This window comes from Lissotriton helveticus, chromosome 4_1 (genome assembly GCF_964261635.1).
Source record: "Lissotriton helveticus chromosome 4_1, aLisHel1.1, whole genome shotgun sequence".
NCBI classification, from domain to species: Eukaryota; Metazoa; Chordata; class Amphibia; order Caudata; family Salamandridae; genus Lissotriton; species Lissotriton helveticus.
Genome location: NC_136063.1, coordinates 2132943960 through 2132964347, shown reverse-complemented (window position 1 = coordinate 2132964347; position 20388 = coordinate 2132943960).

The window sequence follows — 20388 nt, the reverse complement described above, 5'->3', positions numbered from 1 at the left end:
GATTCCCTTGTATGGCTACTTAAAAATCACAGCAGCCCACCCACGCTTGCAAGCAGGGGTCATTGGCGAGGCACCTCTCCTTGCAAGCCCAATACCTAACCCCACAAAAATGTCGAAACTTTTTTTTAATTGAGATATTATAATAATCCCTTATGATCTACACAGAGTATTGCGTAAATCTTAAGGGACAAGCAATTCTTTTGATTAACTCTTTTTAGGAATCCAGCCAGTTTCACTGGAGCAGGACTGATGTCCACTGTTCTAGCGATGCTGATTGGACAGAGTCCTGCACTAGTGATGATTATCATCGTCAATACATTTATATAGTGCTTAAGACTCTCAGGCAACCAAGCGCTGTGTGCACCACAGAGTCAGAAGACTACAATGATGTTCATTAAGCCCTCTTTCCCGTTGGGCTTGACCCTTTCTACAGTCATCCCTAAATATTATGCCTTAATACTTCTGTTTCCTGAACCTATTTTTGTTGGCTTTTAGGACTCTGCACACTTATCCAGTGCTAACCAGTGCTAAAGTGCTTGTGCTCTGGCCTTTAAACATGGTGAAATTGGCTTAGACCCTATTGGCACATGTAATTTACTTGTAAGTCCTCAGTAAAGTGGTACTACATGTACACAAGGAAGAATTTAGAAGAACAACGGCGGACTCCTGGTGCCGCACTAGCCTTTGGCAGCGTACTCGAAGTAAGTTAAGGTTAAATAGAGTGGAGGGTGTGCACTGTCGTCTCCTGCACCTGCCGTTGGAGGGTGCAACCCGCAAGGGCCGGGAACAAATATAAAATAAGCAATGGAGTGGTGCACTTCCCAAATTTTATAATGTCCAATAAGGAAGCGAAATCAGTGTCTTCTTTGAAGGAACTTTATTCAGGTGCGTCAAACATGATAATGCAAAACATCAGCCAACGCGTTTCGTTCGTGTTTCGAACTTCGTCAGGGCGTATATAATGTGTCTTGGTCCGGGCTTTTCGGCTGTGCTCAGCACAGCCGAAAAGCCCAGACCCACGCGGCAGAAAACTGAACGCAAGCCCTTAATATGGAGGCTACAAAGGTTCGCTGATTGCACATTTGGTTATGACGATCTTGGACCCTTTTCACTGATAAGCGTACGCTGTCCAAGACACATCATATACGCCCTGACGAAGTTCGAAACACGAACGAAACGCATTGGCTAATGTTTTGCATTATCATGTTTGATGCACCTGAATAAAGTTCCTTCTAAAGAAGACACTGATTTGGCTTCCTTATTTGACATTATAAAATTTGGGAAGTGCACCACTCCATTGCTTATTTTACATGTACACAAGGCCTGTCAATTAAATGCTACTAGTGGTGCCACCCACTTAAGTCTCCTTTTAAATATGTCTCAGACCTGCCATTACTGCCTGTGTGACCAGTTTTAAACTGAAATTTCAACTTGGCATGATAAACCTTTTTCCAACACTAAACCTTCATTTCTTATACATATAATTCACCCCTAGGGTAGGCCCTAAACAGCACATAGGGCAGAGTGCCGTGTATTTTAAAATGTGACAATGTACTTATTGAAATGTCTTATTTTTCAAAAACCTTTATTGAACATTAAGGCGGGCTACAGTATCCAGTTCCATAGAATAACATGACATCCATTACACGCATATATATATTTGACCATTTCAGAGGCGCGTTGACCAATGTGCAGTAAAGCATGCCACCAATGAGGGAAAATGTGTCCGGTTCGCAAGTGTGATGTGTAGGTGATCAGTCGGGTGTTCGGAATCAGTTTTGTCGGGCCATCTATTATAGCCTGGGAATCTGGAGCGGTGGATCCAGCAGAGGGTTCTCCGGGGTTAGCTATTTGGTGTCCGTAGGAGATGAAAGGACCCCATATATCAGGTGGTCTGTTAGCCTCAGGCATTAAGGGCCATACGTATCAAGCTAATTAGCATTCGCAAAGGCCTTTGCGAATGCTAATTAGCTAAATGGTATGTATGTAACATGTTTGATGCAAAATAAGGAATCGCAAAATTTGCTATTCCTTATTTTGCGATTGCACTTAAGGAATCGCACATTTTGCGATTACTTAAATGCAATGTATCAAAGAAAAAATATTCAAAAAATGCCCATAAGGATTCGCAAATTACCACCAACTTCTAGTTGGTGGTAAGTTGCGAATTCTTTTAAAAAAGCTTTTTTTTTAAAAAACAGAGGAGCCATATGACGCTCATACATGCCCTTAGGGCATGTATGTGCGCCATATGCCCCCAAACGTCATTTTCAGGGGTGCAGCAGGGTATTCTTGAGACACCACTGCACCCTTGAAAAAATTCCTAATTTGCGATTAGCAAATTGCTAATCGCAAATTGCCCCTTCATTCCTATGGGCCTCCTGGCCCATAGAAATGAATGGGTAATTTGCGATTAGCAATTTGCTAATCGCAAATTAGGAATGGTAAGGAATCGCTATAAAAAAGCGATTTTGTACATACATACCGTTTTGCGAATTCTAAATAGCGATTCCTTAAAAATCGCTATTTGGAATTCGCAAAACGGAACTATCAGCCTGATTCATGAAACGAAAATCGGCTCGCAAAGGGCCAGATTCTGAGAATCTGGCCCTTTGCGAGCGCAATTATTGCATTTGGGATTCATCATCCCAAATGCAATAATCGCTATTACAGAATTTGCTATTGTGCGAGGAATTGCATTTAAGGAATCTCTATTAGAGATTCCTTAAATGCAATTCATCAACCAATTTTAAATTGCTAATTCGCAATTTCAGGCCGCTATTTACCGAGAGGTCAGACCTCTCGGTAAATAGCAAAAACTTAGAAAAATGCTTTTAAAAGCATATTTCTAAGTTGCATGTTGCACACACACATGTCCTTTGGACATGTGTGTGCGCAACACCTGTTCCAATTTGCATTTAAGGGGTGCTACAGGGTGTCCTTTGGACACCCCTGGCACCCTTTAAATCGCTATCTTATTTGCGAGTAGCAAATTGCTACTCGCAAATAAGGAATACTCCCCATTCATTCCTATGGGCCTTTTGGCCCATAGGAATGAATGGGGAGTTATTCCTTATTTGCGAGTAGCAATTTGCTACTCGCAAATAAGGAATGTGTAGGAATCGCTATTTATTTAGCAATTCCTACATGAATACCGTTTTGCGAGTCTCTAATAGCGATTCCTTATGAATCTCTATTAGAGACTCGCAAAACGGTACCTTGATGAATCAGGCTGCATACTGCATACAGCCTGATTCATCAAGGTACCGTTTTGCGAGTCTCTAATAGAGATTCATAAGGAATCGCTATTAGAGACTCGCAAAACGGTATTCATGTAGGAATTGCTAAATAAATAGCGATTCCTACACATTCCTTATTTGCGAGTAGCAAATTGCTACTCGCAAATAAGGAATAACTCCCCATTCATTCCTATGGGCCAAAAGGCCCATAGGAATGAATGGGGAGTATTCCTTATTTGCGAGTAGCAATTTGCTACTCGCAAATAAGATAGCGATTTAAAGGGTGCCAGGGGTGTCCAAAGGACACCCTGTAGCACCCCTTAAATGCAAATTGGAACAGGTGTTGCGCACACACATGTCCAAAGGACATGTGTGTGTGCAACATGCAACTTAGAAAAATGCTTTTAAAAGCATTTTTCTAAGTTTTTGCTATTTACCGAGAGGTCTGACCTCTCGGTAAATAGCGGCCTGAAATTGCTAATTATCAATTTAAAATTGGTTGATGAATTGCATTTAAGGAATCTCTAATAGAGATTCCTTAAATGCAATTCCTCGCACAATAGCAAATTCTGTAATAGCAATTATTGCATTTGGGATGATGAATCCCAAATGCAATAATTGCGCTCGCAAAGGGCCAGATTCTCAGAATCTGGCCCTTTGCGAGCCGATTTTCGTTTCATGAATCAGGCTGATAGTCCCAGAATTCGCCTAAATGTGACTGGCAATGGGCTGCATCAGCTATCCAGTGCTTGGCCTGCGGTGCCAGCCTGCGGCTCCAATTAATGCTTGGCCATCACCAGTAGCATTGCGGTTAGTTTGCAGTTGGCGTCAGAAATATCTTTAACATAACACAGAAGGTGAGGGTCAGGGACTATGCACTCCATAGTAATAGCACTGATTGTTGCGCACAACTACAGCCAAAATTCAGAAACCTTGGGGCAAGACCAAGCCAGGTGCACGAAGCTCGCATCAGGAGCCGTGCAGCATGCACATCTGTTGCTGTCCATTAACCGCTCTCCTTGCTTTCCTTCCCTGCCCTCGACCCCAGCACTCTGGCCAAACTCGTTGCCAGAATCAAATCTGGCTCACCCAATGACTGTTGTCCTCCCTCTGTCTTCCGCGACATCTGCCTGTCCATACCGGACTGCATTTTGCCCTTATTGAATGCCTCACTGGAGACAGGAGTAGTACCTAATTCCTTCAAGGAGGCTGTTCTCGTGCCCCTACTGAAGAAGCCGGGAGCTGACCCGGACGACCTTGCCAACTATCGGCCCATTTCTCTCTTGCCCTACCTATCCAAACTCCTGGAGGCACATGTCACTAGCTGCTTATCTGAATTCATTGAGCGCTCTAACTTCCTCGAACCTAACCAGGCTGGGTTCAGACCAGCCAATTCCACCGAGGCTGTGATCCTGGCAGTCATGGACATGCTTAGGGCTAATGCCGATAGGGGGACACCACATGCGCTTGTCCTGTTGGACCTGTCGGCTGCGTTCGACACGGTGGACCATAACATCCTTATCCACCGTGCCGAGCAAGCCGGCATCCGGGGTCTGGCCTCTGCCTGGCTCAAATCCTTCCTGTCAGGCAGAATGCAGGCGGTCCGGCTAGGCTCCTTCACAGCCGCACAGGTTCCATCTATCTGCGGAGTGCCTCAGGGATCTTCCCTGTCCCCTTTGCTTTTTAATCTTTATCTTCAGCCGCTTATCTTTTCTTTGAAGAGGTGGAATATCACCGTCTTCAACTATGCAGACGATCTGCAAATCATCTTTCCGCTTAACACCCCCAATGCAGCCCTCGATTGTCAAGCAGCGATGCTACACATCCAACACTGGATGAACTCCCACCAGCTCAAACTGAACCCGGGGAAGACCGAGTTAATCCCTCCAGGAAACAGTCTTACTCACTGGGGCCCACAGTTCTGGCCAATAGAGCTCGGCTCCCCGCCCGCCCCGGCTAAGTCAGCAAAGAGCCTTGGGGTTATAATTGACTCGGATCTTTCTCTCAAGCCCCAGATTGGTGCGGTTGTGTCCTCATGCATGTTTCAGCTCAGAAAGATCAGGAAAGTCTCCCATCTCTTGACACCAGAGGCCCTGATACAAGTTCTGATTGCCCTGGTGCTTTCCCGCTTGGATTTTTCAAACTCCCTGTATTACGGCCTACCTAAATTCCTCCTTAGTAGGCTCCAGATTGTACTGAACCAAGCGGCAAGGTTGGCCTTTAAAACCCCAAAGTGGCAATCTGCGAGACCCCTACTTCACAGACTCCACTGGCTGCCGGTGGAGCAGAGGACTGCATTCAAGATCGGCTGCCTGACCTTCAAAGCTGTGTTCGGGATCTCCCCTGCCTTTCTCAAATCACTGGTCATTCCCTACCGTCCGGCACGTAATCTTCGTTCCTCCCATCGCCTCTTGCTAGCTGTCCCTGCTACCAAAAAAAAAAAAACGGCGGTCGGAGATTCGCCTACCTAGCACCCGTCCTCTGGAATCAGTTACCCCTCCCTCTTAAATCTGCCAATTCCCTTCTGGCTTTCAGAAAACTTTTGAAAACTCACCTCTTCTCACAGACTGGCTAGACCCTCGTCTCTCCATCTCACCAGCACTCAGCCAGCGCCAGTAAACCTTTCGGTGTCCGTGCGCTATATAAGTCTCCCCTAAGATAAGATAAGATAAGATAAGACATCCTGTGCAGTGTGGTTGGAGTGCTGTAGAATCGGTCCAAATATTTAAAATGGATAATTCGTATCCGGTAATTGGGGGAGCGATGTTTAGTTTGGTTGCAGCAATATCAAGAGAGAGACCATCAGCTAGGTCAGAACCCCAGGAGTTGCGGGCGCGCTCACTGTCTAGTGGGGAGGCCGCCCAATGTAAGGGCCTACAGTCTTGTAACCAGTTTACGTGGGGAAGCGGAAGCTTGGATGCATTCAAGAGTGGCATTAGCTGGGGAGCGAGTGGAAATGTAGGATTAATGCGTTTACATGTGGCCCTTATCTGATAATAGAGCAATTTGTCGAGTGACGCTGCACTCTCTGGAAGAGTGAGAAAGCTGGTATTGGGATAGAGGTCAGCGTTGGTGTGAATACACACACATTTGCGGCACGGCGAGCCATGCCGGCAGTTTGAAGCGGAGGGAAAGGACGGGTTATTAGTGAGCTGTATTGAAGGCGCAAATAGATCCCTAGCTCGAGTGTCCCCGCGGGGCACATCCCAGGCCCAGCGCACACATTTCACCATGTCGATTTATGCCCTAGGGTCCCTGTGTGGTAGGGACAATGCTGTCTGCAGAGGTCAAGGGGAAGCGAGGTCTGTCTCGAGCACCACGAAAAGGCATTGGGTGGATCCAAAAATGAAGGAAACTGGCAGAGTGCGGATAGCCTGAGATCTAGGGCTCCCAGACCGCCACAGGTCAGAGGAAGAGTCAGAACATCGTAGGCGATACAGGGCTGGCGTCTGGTCCCGATCAGTGTAATTATATTTGAGCGCAGTCTTTTAAAAAATTGTGATGTAAGTGGTATGGGGATATTTAAAAATAAATATACAGATTTTGTGAGCGCAACCATTTTAGCTATTGCGATATGTCATCTAGTGAGAGAGGGAGCTTTGGCCAGGAGAGTATTTTGGTTTCGAGCCAATGTATTGCTTTACTGAAATTTTATTTCCACAGCTCCTCCATGTCTCTGCTTAGCCAGATGCCATGGTACCTGGTGGGGCCAGTCGCCCAAATGAATGGGTGGTCCGTGGGGAATGGTTTAGTTCAATCAGTAAGGGGTAAGAGAACGGATTTACCCCAGTTGACCTGCACCCCGGAGTAGCAGCCGAAGCAAATTACCTCCCTTGTCATGTTCCCATGTTCTCCTGAGGCTCACGAATATATATCGTGACATCGTCTGCGTACATAGAGGCCATGGGATGAGTAGCAACCTGCATGGGATGAGAAGCAGATACCCAGTTGTGTGTGATGCTGGCGTAGACGTGCTGCAAGAGGCTCCATAGCAATGGCAAATGGCATGTGGGGCAGGGGGCAGCCTTGCCTGGTGTCCCTGGTGATAGCAATGGAGTCGGTGACCTGTCCATTAATCCTGATGCGCGCTGTCGGGACTGTGTAGAGGAGATGGATTTTTTGAACGAAGCTCTGGCTGAAGCCCAGCCGGGACAGAAGATAAAGAAGGAAGGGCCATTCGAATGTATCGAAGGCCTTATTGGCGTCCAGTAGAGCAGCCACTGCAGGTAAAGGGGGGTTAATCTGGTATAATACAGAGAAAATGGTACGCAGGTTGTGGGAAGTTGCGCGACCAGCGATGAAACCCGATTGATCAGGGTGGGCTATTAGGAACATGAGGGGGAGGAGACAATTGGCTAACAATTTGGCATAGATCTTATTATCTGTATTAATCAGCTATAAGGGGAGCCGCAACTCTCAGGGGATTTGTCAGGTTTAAGAAGGAGAGTGATCATGGCCTCGCAAAGTGAAGGGGGAATTCTGCCCAAGGTAAGGGATTCATTATACATCTCAGCCAGATGGGGTACGAGATGGTGCACGTATCATTTATAAATTGTGAGAGTAAGCCCAGCAGAGCCAGGAGCTTTATCGCCCGGAAGTCCTGCAATAACGTTAGTGATTTCTTCAGAGGTGAATGGCTCATCCAGGTATTCACGTTTCCTGTTGCTGAGCCATAAAAGCTTGACGAAGTCAAAGTATTGATCCAGGATTTCATGAGGTGTAACATCACCTGCAGTATATAGTTGGGCATAAAATGCGGAGATACTAGCAATGATGTCGCCGGGGGAAGTGGTCCTTTCGGCAGTTTCATCGCTGAGTGATGTGATGTATGAGAAGGCATGTGGCTTTATTAATAGGTTTGCAGGGGTCTTATCGGGCGGTCGCCCTCTCCATAGAGGCGGGCCCGAGATTCTCTGCTCAGGAATGCAACCTCTCTACCTGCTTCCGCGTGGTATTCAGTAAGTTTAGTGCTGACGGAGGCAAAGGTGGCATGTTTGGGATACTGGGCCTGCTACAAATCAAGTGCTTTAATGTCTGACCCTAAGCGCACGAGGGTTCCTCTGATGGACTTTAACACCCCAGATTGTTTAGCAATGCATTCCCCCGGATCATGACCATGAAGGTCTCCCAGAGCGTCGAGGGTGACTCCACAGAACCAGACTTATGTTCAAAATAGTCTGTGATGGCACCTCAGATCTCTTCACGAAAAGCAGCGTCGCCCAGCGCATTGGGAGGCAGGCGCCAAGCAAACATGTGGTGGAGGTTGAGTGGGAATCGCAAACACAGGTGTACCGGGGCATGATCTGAGAGTATGTGGGCCAAATGAACCACAGAGGAGGTCCAAGATGCTACATCGCGGGTGATGAGCCATAGGTTGATACGGGACCAGAATCCATGCGTACATGACATGCAAGATCCCTCACACATGTCAAAGTGTGTGTGGTGCCAGGCATTTACAGGAAATTATCCTCTAATATAGAATGTAGTGTGGCGGTGGCCTGTGGGTGATATATGCAAGCCCTGAGCGATCCAGTGTAAACGAGGGCGCAATGTTGAAATCAGATCAGAGAGTGGGGCCCCAGGGAGGATTTGATTTGCCATATCTTGGAGAAGGAGGTCCTTCCTAAAGAGAATAGTGACGCTGCTCACATAGTTGGAATAGAATGTGGAGTAGGATTCCCTCAATGACGAGAACACAGTCTGGATGAAGTGGTGGGGAGGAGGTGTGTCTCTTGAACGGAAAACACGTCCACTTTATGTGTTATAAGGTATGCATGCATGAGACGCTCCTTACAATAGTCGTTCATGCCCCTTATGTTCCAGGTCAGGAACGTGGTGTCAGTCCTGTAGTGGCCAGAAGGAAATAAAGATGTAGCATCTGTAGTCATCCTCTCCCTCACGAAGAACCCCGAAACACCAGACTCAGCTTTAAAGAAGGAATGAAAGAAGTCGCAGCCCGGATGAACGGCAGCTGTCTTAAAATGAACTCGGAGAAGACCGAGGTCCTCATCCTTGGTCCCTCCCCCATGGCGTGGGACAGCTCCTGGTGGCCCCCTGCCCTCGGAAACCCACCCACCATGACGGACCACGCCCGGAACCTCTGCATCATTCTAGACTCCTCCCTCACCATGACCCGCCATTTCAACGCTGCTGCCTCGACCTGCTTCACCTCCCTCAGCATCCTCCACAAGACCTTCAAGTGGATCCCCTACGAAAGCAGAAGGACTGTCACCCACGCACTTGTGACTAGGAGACTGGACTACGGTAACACCCTCTATGCCAGAATCAACAAAACCTTGCTACACAGGCTCCAGACCATCAAGAACACCGCAGCCAGACTCGCCTTGGGAACCCCACGGCACAAGCAATTTATTTATTTATTTACTGCATTTGTAACGCGCAGCACTGCTACCCACAAAGGGTTTTCCGGCGCTGTTGACCCCACAAATGACCCCACACCTACGAGACCTCCGCAGGCTCCCCATTGAGAAGAGAGTATCCTTCAAGCTACTCACCCACGCCTACAAATCCCTCCACAACATCGGACCCAAATACCAAAGAAAGAGTCTCCTTCCACGTACCCATTAGGTACCTCCGCTCTGCCGACCTCACCCTAGCAGAGCCCCCACAAATCCACAGAACCAGAGCAGGCAGAAGAGCCTTCTAATACCTCGCAGCAAAGACCTGGAACGAGCTCCCAGTCAACATCATACGCTCCCCATCTCTTCACACCATCAGGAAGAACCTTAAGACCTGGCTCTTCAACTGATCCGGAGCTGCACCCTCCCCCAGCGCCTTGAGACCCTCTTGGGTGAGTAGCACGCTTTATAAACCCCTGATTGATTGATTGATTGATCGATTAGTCAGTGGTCAAGCAGAAGCACCCAGTGTCATAAAAGGTAAAAAGTTGTGGAAAGTATGCGGACAGTGACATGCCTATAACAATATGAAAAAAGCAGCATAACAAAACCCATACAACAGGGTGCCAAGTATGGCCAAAGCAAGCACAAGGAGATGATGGACGGAGCTCTGAAACTTTTCAGACACTCACCCGCAGTCACAGATCTGGGTTTGATCCATCATCATTCTTTAGCTCACTTGGCCACCTCAGTTCAGACCCAGCTATATACAAATCAGTCTTGACGCTTTGCCTCATGGGAACAGTCCAGGCCGAACTGCCAAGCCAGGTCTTCCCTGAACCAGAAACGAGCATCCTGGGAACAGTTTCTGGGTAACACCCTTCATCAGCCAGGCTAGCTTGAATCCAGTGGCAAAGTGATCAAGGCACCCACTTATGGGCATACCCTGCCAATTTAGGGCGAGGACGGAGCACTGAAATGTTTCAGACACTCACCCCCAGTGACCGATCTGGGTTGAATCCATCATCATTCTGTAGCTCACTTTGCCACCCCAGTTCAGAGACAGCTATATGCAAATCAGTCTTGACCCTGTGCCTCATGGGAACAGTCTAGCCTGAACAGCCAAGCCATGTTTTCCCTGGACAGGAAACAAGCATCCTGGGACCAGTTTCGGGCTAACAGCCCTCATCAGCCAGGCTAGCTTGAATCATCCAGTGGCAAAGTGAGCAAGGATTAAATTCCCATGGCTTCCCCCCACCCACTCCAACCCCCCCAATTAGGTTGAGCATCAGAATCTCCCCCACCCAAGGAACCCAAACTTGGAAAATTTAGAACAGTTATGGGAATTATCCTTTCGGGGTGCGAGGACTCAGCCAGTAACCCCCTTGCCAATAAGGCAGGGTGGCCGGGCGTTGGGGATCTCAGAAGGAAGCAATAGCAAAAAGGCACATAAAACAAAATGCATAGATCACTGCAAAATATAGGGTGGACAGAATGTAAACAGAATGGCAAGTGTCACATTAAGATAAAGCTGGGCAAGCGAAAGTCAATCATTATCACTTGTACGACTGTCTTCGGATGTAGTGCAGCGGCTCCATGGAGGAGACATGTGTAGCTGCCTGGCAAAGGTGAGGGCATCCTTCAGATCAGTGAAAAATGTCAGTTTCTCACCAAAGTCAATGCGGAGTTTTGCAGGGTACAACATGGCTTAAGTGATGTGGAGTTGCTGCAAAATATGTTTGACAGGAAGAAACTCCCTGCAGGCCACCTGGACGGACAGGGTGAAATCAGGGTAGCTGGTGGTTGACCTCCCCCAGCTCCTGGGCCTTATGAAGAATGGAGTAATGGATATTTCAACAAATGGGCAATGATTGGCCTCACAGGGGTCCCAGCAGGAGGACGTGGGCCGAGGGACCTATGTGCCCATTCAATAATGAAATGTTTGTACAGGAAAGGGCCAAAGAGGTTGCGGAGCAGAGATTCAAGGCAGTCTCCCATTCTGGAAAACCAACAACCCTAATGTTGTTCCTCCGGAAGCACCTCCAGGGCCTCATACTTGGCAGGTATGACTTTGATGATCTTGTCCATTTTGAGGAGTTACTGCGCTTTCTCAGCTCCAGCATAATCCACGTCTGAGACCCTTGATTCGAGCTGGACGATGAGGGCATCTCTGGAAGTCCACCCGCTGTTTGACCTGGTTAGGTGGTCTATCTTTGCATCTATTGACTTTAGACCTCATTTGACGTCCAACCGAATGGCTTGAAGGCTGTGATCCTGCTCACCCGAATGGTCGGTCTGGGTGGACTGGTCATCAGCATCGGGGGCAGCTCTCCACCCCTGCCCACTCCCCGCCCGTGAAAGTGAGCTTAGGTTGTTGGGGGGTCCTGACAGGGCTCGAGATGGTACAAGGCTTCAGGGCAGATCAGACAGACGCTCCTCCGGGAGGCCCAGGGCAGCAGCTCACAGAAGGCCCAGAGAACAGCGCAGGCAGGCCATGCGGGATGGGGGGACATGCCAATAGCAATGGTTCAGGGCATGGGGAGCTGCAAGGGTGACCCCCAGGACAGTAAACATTGTGAAGGAGCACCGCAGGGCCCACAGGGCCCACAGGCATGCGTAGTGAGATTATGCCAGACCAGGCGTGAATGCGTAAGCCTACACCAAGGCATGCCAGGCCGCAGTCAATGTAGCTGGGGGAGGTGGGGTGGTGCGCTCTGGGCTTGGGCCGGTCGGACAACAGGCAATGTAGCGAGGACTGGCCTGCAGAGGGAGGATCAACTAAAGGGGGGGAATGACTCCTCAGATGGGTCCATGCAGTCTGCAGGTGGGCGTGTGTGGGAGCAGGCACAGTCAGATGGAAATCAGCTGGGGCGCCCAGCCCCATGTCACCAGTAGATGGTAGGTAGGTCGTGAAGGCCGCCAGGTCCACCAGCTCACAGCTCCAGCCCAAAGCACAGACCGGAGGGGCCAAGCCACTGAGGGCCAGGGTGCCGCAGCCCCCTCGAGCCACACCAGGAGCAAGGCATGAGAGCGGGCCGGGCAGCCAGGAGAAGTCACGCGGGGTCGCACTGTGACCTTACTTGATAAATGCAGCCATCTTAGCCCTCCACCACAGTTCAATCTGGGCAGCCGTCGGCAGGGAGACTCCCCGCATCCGCAGGATCCGCAGGGCTGGGGTCCACAGCCAAGCCGAGCCACATGGGAGCCAGGCACCCACTGCGTGAGCAGGCCGGAGCTGTCAGAAGGACAGGCGCTGCCAGAACAGATGTGGGCCCTCCAACGGGAACTGACACTCAGTGTCAGGCACAAGATTGCAGCATGGCGACGCTCTCAGGAGCGGCCGCGGAAAGGACCCCGCCGAACAGGCAGGCCAATGCAGGTGACTAGGCCCAGGTGAGAGCGGGAGAGGCTGGCAAGCCCCTCACTGAGTAACGTCCCAGCCGCAGGAGTTAAGGTCACCAAGAGCCACAGTGGGGTAACCAGAAGCAGGTGTAGTGATTGGGGATCGGTTGCTTCCCTCTGATGGTGGATGGTGACAAATATCACGGGCTCCGCTGGCAGACCTCGCTCAAGCACGCAGCCATCTTGCCGCAGGCAAGACCACGCCCCCTTGGCCATGTACTTTTAAGTTTTACATGTTGTGGTAGTGAAAAACCTAAATCATAACTCTCCCATAATAAGTAGTAACTTTCAATTGGGAACAAATAGGAATGTTGAATTTGGCGTGGAAAGAATTGTAATTTAAAATCCTCTTTAATGATGAAGTCGGATTTTAAGTTACAATTCTGAAAATGCAACTTTAAAAAAGCTGTATATATTGAGGGGTTGGGTCTATGTTTTGTTAGTATGGCTAGGACACTGTATATTTCTAGAAATATAAATTTGCCTTTCCTGACATGAATTAACAGCATGTTTGATTATGTGTAGTACTATTGTTTCGAACCCAACCATTCCTGGGTTCTCCTAAGGACCATGAACTTGGTAACGTTAAATGGCTTGAGATTGCTTAACCCATGTTGCAGTCCGCTCTTACAGACAAACTATACCATTTCAAAACCTGGATAATCAATAGCAAATTGTGCATTGCAGTGAGAGCTTCACACACAAACTATAAAAAGCATGAGCACTGCTCTGGCAAGCTTAATCATTGAGCCAAACTCTTCACCAAAAGGAAATTGAAGACACTAGCACGTCTCTTAACATACACATTAAAATAATGTTACCCAGTTACCCAGAAATGGTTGGGTTCAAAAGGCATCAACACTTTCAATATTAGGGAGTTGGCAAAAAACTATGGGACAAAGGGAACCTGAAGAAAATAGAAAGTAAGCCCTGGTCCCATCTTTAAAGTACATACAAAAGCAGGTTCTCCAACCCCTAGTTGTTTTGTGTAGGAGTATAGAGAAAAGTAAAAACCTACTCCTTGAACATTTGACTCAAGTACAGGGCCATTGCTAATATTGTTATTACTTGTGATCCAGCGCGGCTCTCAACCAACCCTCACAACTCATCTCACTTAACCCAAGGAGCTGACTTACTTTACTTATCGGTGGGGCCCATAGCACAGCGAGTCACACATTCACACATTCACACACTACACTGCTCCTGAAATCAGTGAAAACAGAAGGCGAGCTGCTGGACAGCGGAGTACCTTATTAACCTAAATTAAAATTTTATACATTATATACATGTATATATAAATTTTCCCTTTCTCTAAAATTTTTAGGAAATCACATCAAGGCACCCCACTGTTTTGGTCGATGCACCAGCTAGTAGAAGTTAGTTGATGGCGATTAAGACCAGCTCAATCACAATATTCCCATTACTTTATTATTTACCTTGTCATGACTTTTATTTAAAAGGAACACAGACTCAGATATTTTTATAGAAGCGTTTATCTAAATTTAGTCAGAAGAGAAAATAGCAATCCAAACAAACTTTTTTAGCATTTATTAAAACATTCAAGAAATAGAAAATGTTGAAAACATATTACCAGTCTGCCAAAGGCGATAACAGAACTACAGCGAAACTGGTTCCCAAGCTGACTGTCTTTCTAACCTCCTCGATGTCTACCTCCAAACAGGACCCCGTTTTCGATTCTTTGCACCATCAAAATTTAAAGTAAAAAAAATAATTCAAAGTCTTTTCGCACCAAAAATCATTCAAACCGACAGCATGTCATGGTGCGCAATAAAATCCATGGAACCCACCTTTTTCCCTCTTTCATACAGGTTTTTTTATACCCATTTCCCCTAACTATCTAACTCAAACTTGAAACTTTTAGGGTCCGCACTCATTTCTCATTGGTCCATTAGAGGGGTGGTGATAATCACCTCATGTCCTCTCTGTCCAAACCAGTTCTAGTTTTGCTATGTCGTCCTCGCATATTTCTGATGGTACAATTTTGTCCACTTGGCAATTGTTATTAAGTCCTTGTTTCTTTCGTTCATCATAAGGTTGCAGGACGCTTGTTTCCTTGGCTTTCAAATGCAAGCATCCTTTGGCATATCTCCCAGTCATAGAACATGTCGGCCTTGACATTTCTTGCTCCAAGCACTGGCCTTTCAAGCATCTCTAGCACAGTCGTGCATGCGTAGGGGCCATGTTTCTCGAAGTATCGCATAAACAGCCATTTTCGAACTAGGCCGCACGTGCCTCAATGGGAACTAATATGAAACAAATACAACAGACGTTAGATATAGAAATTTAGCCCTTCTGTTTACCTCCCACCATTCTAATTTTACAATACCACAGCTCTATATTAGTATGACTCTTCACTTTATTGGTAAATTAGTTTTTGCAATTCAGCAAGTTAATTTCCCACGTGTAATTTTATTTTATGTAAGCTTTGTTGATTAGTTCTCATGCTCCACAAGTTTAATGCATGTTACTGTTATGAGAGATTAACTTCACAAGGGGTACACAAACATTTTTGTCTCTCCCCTGCTCCATCAACTCCCCCCTTTGGTGATTTTATCACCACCAATCACCCCAACTAAATTTCCATAATAAAACATGTTTCAAATTCTTTTCTTGGGTTATAGTTCAAACTCTAGTATCCTCTATACCTTGTCTTTTTGAATATTTATACATCTTTTCTTTATATTCCTCCAACTCTATTTCACCCATTTCATGTTCTCTTCCTTTATTTTGTCTATTTTCTCTTTTATCAATTTTTTAGTTTTCCTTTTTCTAACACATTTGCACACTAATATTAATAGTAATGCTATAAGAATTACTATTGTCAGGGGGATTAATACTATCCCTATTATTGACCTACCTATTTCTACAAACCACTTCTTTACAGCAGAAAAACACTTACCAAGTTTCTCTAGAACATCAACCTCGAGTGGAATCATTTCTTTATGTAATTCAGTAATATTTTTAATGTATCTTCGAATGTTCTGACTTTTGTCAGGGATATACGTACAACAGTGCTGTACCTTTAAAACTCCACACACTCCTCCTTCTTTTGCCAATAAATGTCAAGGGCAAGTCGATTTTGCATCACCATAGCTCTCATAGCAACCATTTCAGTATTTACCATTAAAAATCCTCCGGCAGTATTTGTTGACAAACGATTTACTATCAGTGACAATTTTCAAATTTTATTTGCGTTAAAAGATATACCCACTGCTGCTCTCAATGCTCCAAAACTGTCACCTTCTATTTCTAAAAAACTTTCCCTTCTTCTATGTGTTAATGGTTTACCTATCTCATGAATTCCAATTCCGTTAGTTCCTCTAGCCACATGAAATATTTTTGGAAAGACCAAACCTATGTAGCAAGTCCCCTACCAGTGGTCGGGTAACCTATAATAAGCTTTGTTTCCACATATAAAGTAAATTCCAGGAAAAACCGAATCATTTCCACCTTTAAATCTCCATCCTCCTCGGATTATATACATGTCTTTACATTCACTTGCACATACAAAATAATTGTCATACAAAGAATTGTCTCTACGAATACATAGTTCCCCTTGATGTGGCTTATCTATACCTATTGCTACATTTACATTACTTTTATCAAGGTTTTTATCTTCAAAGTTCCACATTGTCGTTTTTGATTTACTTTCAGTTGCTTTTCTTTGATATCTGATTCTCCTTTCTTTTACCATGTCAAATAAAACCTTTTCCTCTTTACGCATTCTACAGGTAAAGTTGTTCTTAAAAGCATATTCTAAAGTTAGTTCTTGTGTTTCCAGTAAATATTCACAAAAAACTTTACCCATTTTCATTTTGTTCAGCTCATGTGTAATTGACAAAGTTGCAAAAGTGTCATCTGAATCAGAATAATAATATTCTAATTTAGCTGTTTTGTAAAATAAACTAGCTAATACGCTACATGTTATTCCATAAGTCAAAGGAAGGTGATGGTAACTGCATGCAAAAGTAGCAGCCCCTAATTTCCATAGTTTCTACATATTCATACAAAACTCTAGTAAAAGCATTCTTTGAAAAATCATTAATAGTTCTATCTGTAGTCAATTCAGTGTTAGCCACAAGTTTCACATCATTCTTTAAATCATGAATCTTTTCACTTCTACTATTATTCTGTTCTCCATGTTCAAAATTTGGTCTAAAAGGAATCACTATTGCTAAAATGAGCCATATAAGCATTAATAAACCTGTACAAATCAACCACATTCTACACCATTTACGAAAAATAGCACATTTTGATCTTTTAATATCGTAAGCAGACATTTCAGCCATATATTTTTTTTTACAAAGCGCTTTCCACACTATAACAAATGTCCTTCGATCCTTTTCCTTTCTAATGTCTGTTTTACCTCTTGCTCATGAAAAATATGTGTCGTAAAAAAATCTTTCTTTTCTGGGATGTCACTTTTTTTTCTAATTTTCCAGCTTTCTTTAATTTGTCATCCTTTACATTTCCAGTTTACGTACCATCTGTCATCATCCTCTTCACTCACCAAAATTTTCTTGGTTTTCTTGGCTACTTTTGACTTCCTGTATATCAGGTAGAGTGATGTAGGTCCACTAAGGTGATTTGTATTTCAGATTTGGTCTTCTTACTCTTTTTGGCCTTTGCACTAGTTCAACCTTTTCTTTTATTTGATCCTTTTGACTTGTTATTTCATTCACTTGTTCTTTTTGATTTTTATTTAAGTTTATCAATTTGAACTTCAATCCTTTAATATCTTTATGCCCATTATCTTCTTTTCTTGGCTATTTTATTTCAGGCTCTATTATTCCACGTTCAATTTTCCAAGCTCTCTTTCTGGGACTTTTTCTTTGAGTTATTTCTCCTTCACTATAATCATTTTCTCTTTCAGATCTTATTCCACTTCCCCTTATTTTGAACTTTATGATTTCCGGCTCATCAACTGATTCTTGTTTTCCTTTCGTTAATTCAGTTTTTTCACAAGGAACATCTCCATGATGGGTACTGGGAATCACATCCTTATTGTCAGCATTTTCAAGATTTACGTTCTTTTCTTCCAAACTCTCGATTTGATCTTCAGAGTTCTTACTTGTATCAGTTTACTCTTTTTCACTGTCCAAAGCAGTATTTGATACTTCCAGATGTCGACTTAAAAGTCGATCTTCAAGATATGGAATTTCAATTATCTCGTTCTCTGCTTCAGAAGCTGAACTTGTATCTGATATCTCCAGATGTCGACGCACAGGTTGAGCTTCATTATCTGGGGTTTAGTCTGCTTCCTCTTCAGTGTCAGAGTCTGAACTAGTATTTGTCTCTTCTTGATGTTGATTTTCAAGGTCTGGTACACGAATGGTGTGACTTACGTGCACCCACCTTTTCACACCGGCACACTTCACTGCTGTGGTGCCGACCAGGATTACTTGTCGTGGTCTATCCCAGCATGGAACTAAGCAGTTTCTCCTTCTGTACACATTTATCCGAACCCAATCTCCAGGACTTAGGTCATGAGCTGGATGCTTTGTGTTAGTACTTGTATCAATCCCAACCTGGTGAAATACCACGTCAGAAAGACTCTTGCAGTAATCCAGTATGCTATCATCATTTATAGTTAACAGTTTGTCGACTGGTACAAATGCTTGTCTCATTACTCGTCCAATGAGTATTACATGAGGACTCAGTCCTGTCTTTCTATCTAGTATGCTCCTTAAGGTCATTAGAACAAGTGGCAAAGCATCAGGCCATTTCAGTCCTATGGCCAAGCACATTTTTTCAAGTCTGATTTTGATTCTTCCATTCACTTGTTCGACTACCCTAGAAGCCTCTGGTCTGTAAGCACAATGTAATTTCTGACGAATGTCCAGTGCTTCACATATCAATTGTATCAGTTCATTTTGGAAGTGACTTCCTCTGTCTGTTTCAATTGTCACTGAAAATCCAAATCTGGGAATTATTTCCGTAAGAAGAAGCTTTGCAATAGTAACTTCATCATTCCTTCTTGTGGAAAATGCCTCAACCCATTGTGAAAACAAACAAATCATTACTAGTACGTATCTCAGGCGATTACATGGTGGCATCTTGATAAAGTCTAACTGCATTCTGGTAAGAGGACCTCCCTCCCGTCCTATGATTCCCAGACTTACAACAGTTTTTCGTCCTGGATTCAATTGTTGACACACTAGGCATCTTTGACATAAGCTTTCTGCAATCATTCTGAACTTGGGATTATACCAGGTTTGTCTAAAAAGTCTAATCATTGCATCTCGACCAATGTGTGCTTGACCATGGTACATTCGGGCTATGTTAGAGAACATGTTATCAGGCATTACTGGTCTTTCATACTTGTACATCCAAATTTCGTCTTCTTCATTTTGCCTGCAACCTGCTTTTATCCATGTATCTTTTTCCTCATTACTTGACCCTTCTTGCAACTGTCTTACTTCCTGCCAAGTCTCAACTATGTTAGTAAGCATCATAGGACTTGAAACATGTTCTTTTTCTCTGTCCCGATTAATAGAGGCTGTGTTTTTACCACAGTACAGAGCAAATGCATCACCAAATTGGTTACCTTCTGTAACATAGTCATCTCCATTTCTGTGAGCTGCACACTTCACTACAGCAATTTTCTTGGGCAGCTGTATCGCCTCAAGTAACATTCTCACAAACTCAGCATTTCTGATAGGCGATCCCGCAGAAGTCATATATCCTCTTTGAGACCACGGCTGTCCATAATCATGAACAACTCCGAATCCATATTGACTGTCAGTCACTACGGTAATTCGGACATCTTTGCACAGTTTGCATGCTCGAATCAAAGCAATTAGCTCAGCCACTTGGGCGGAACGTATTCCTTTCAGACAAGATGCTTCCATGACATCTGCCACTGTACATACAGCATATGCAGCACTCAAAACAACTTCATCTGTTCTCAGGCATGAACCATCCACAAACATCACATAATCTGATTCTTCCAAAGGTTCATCCTTAATGTCAGGTCTTGGTTTGGTACAATGCTCAAGCACATCTAGACATTTATGATCAATGTCATCTTTGACTCCCACATCCAATGTATCATGTAGCAGAGTTGAAGGATTCATATTAACATCCACAAACATCACATAATCTGATTCTTCCAAAGGTTCATCCTTAATGTCAGGTCTTGGTTTGGTACAATGCTCAAGCACATCTAGACATTTATGATCAATGTCATCTTTGACTCCCACATCCAATGTATCATGTAGCAAAGTTGAAGGATTCATATTAACACATCTTGCAACCGTCACCTTGTCTGCCCCTAGATTCACTTTCTCATATACGGTCAAATGACTGTTTGTCATGTATTGTGGTCTTGTTCTAGTGAGGAGTATCTCAACTGAATGTGGCACGTA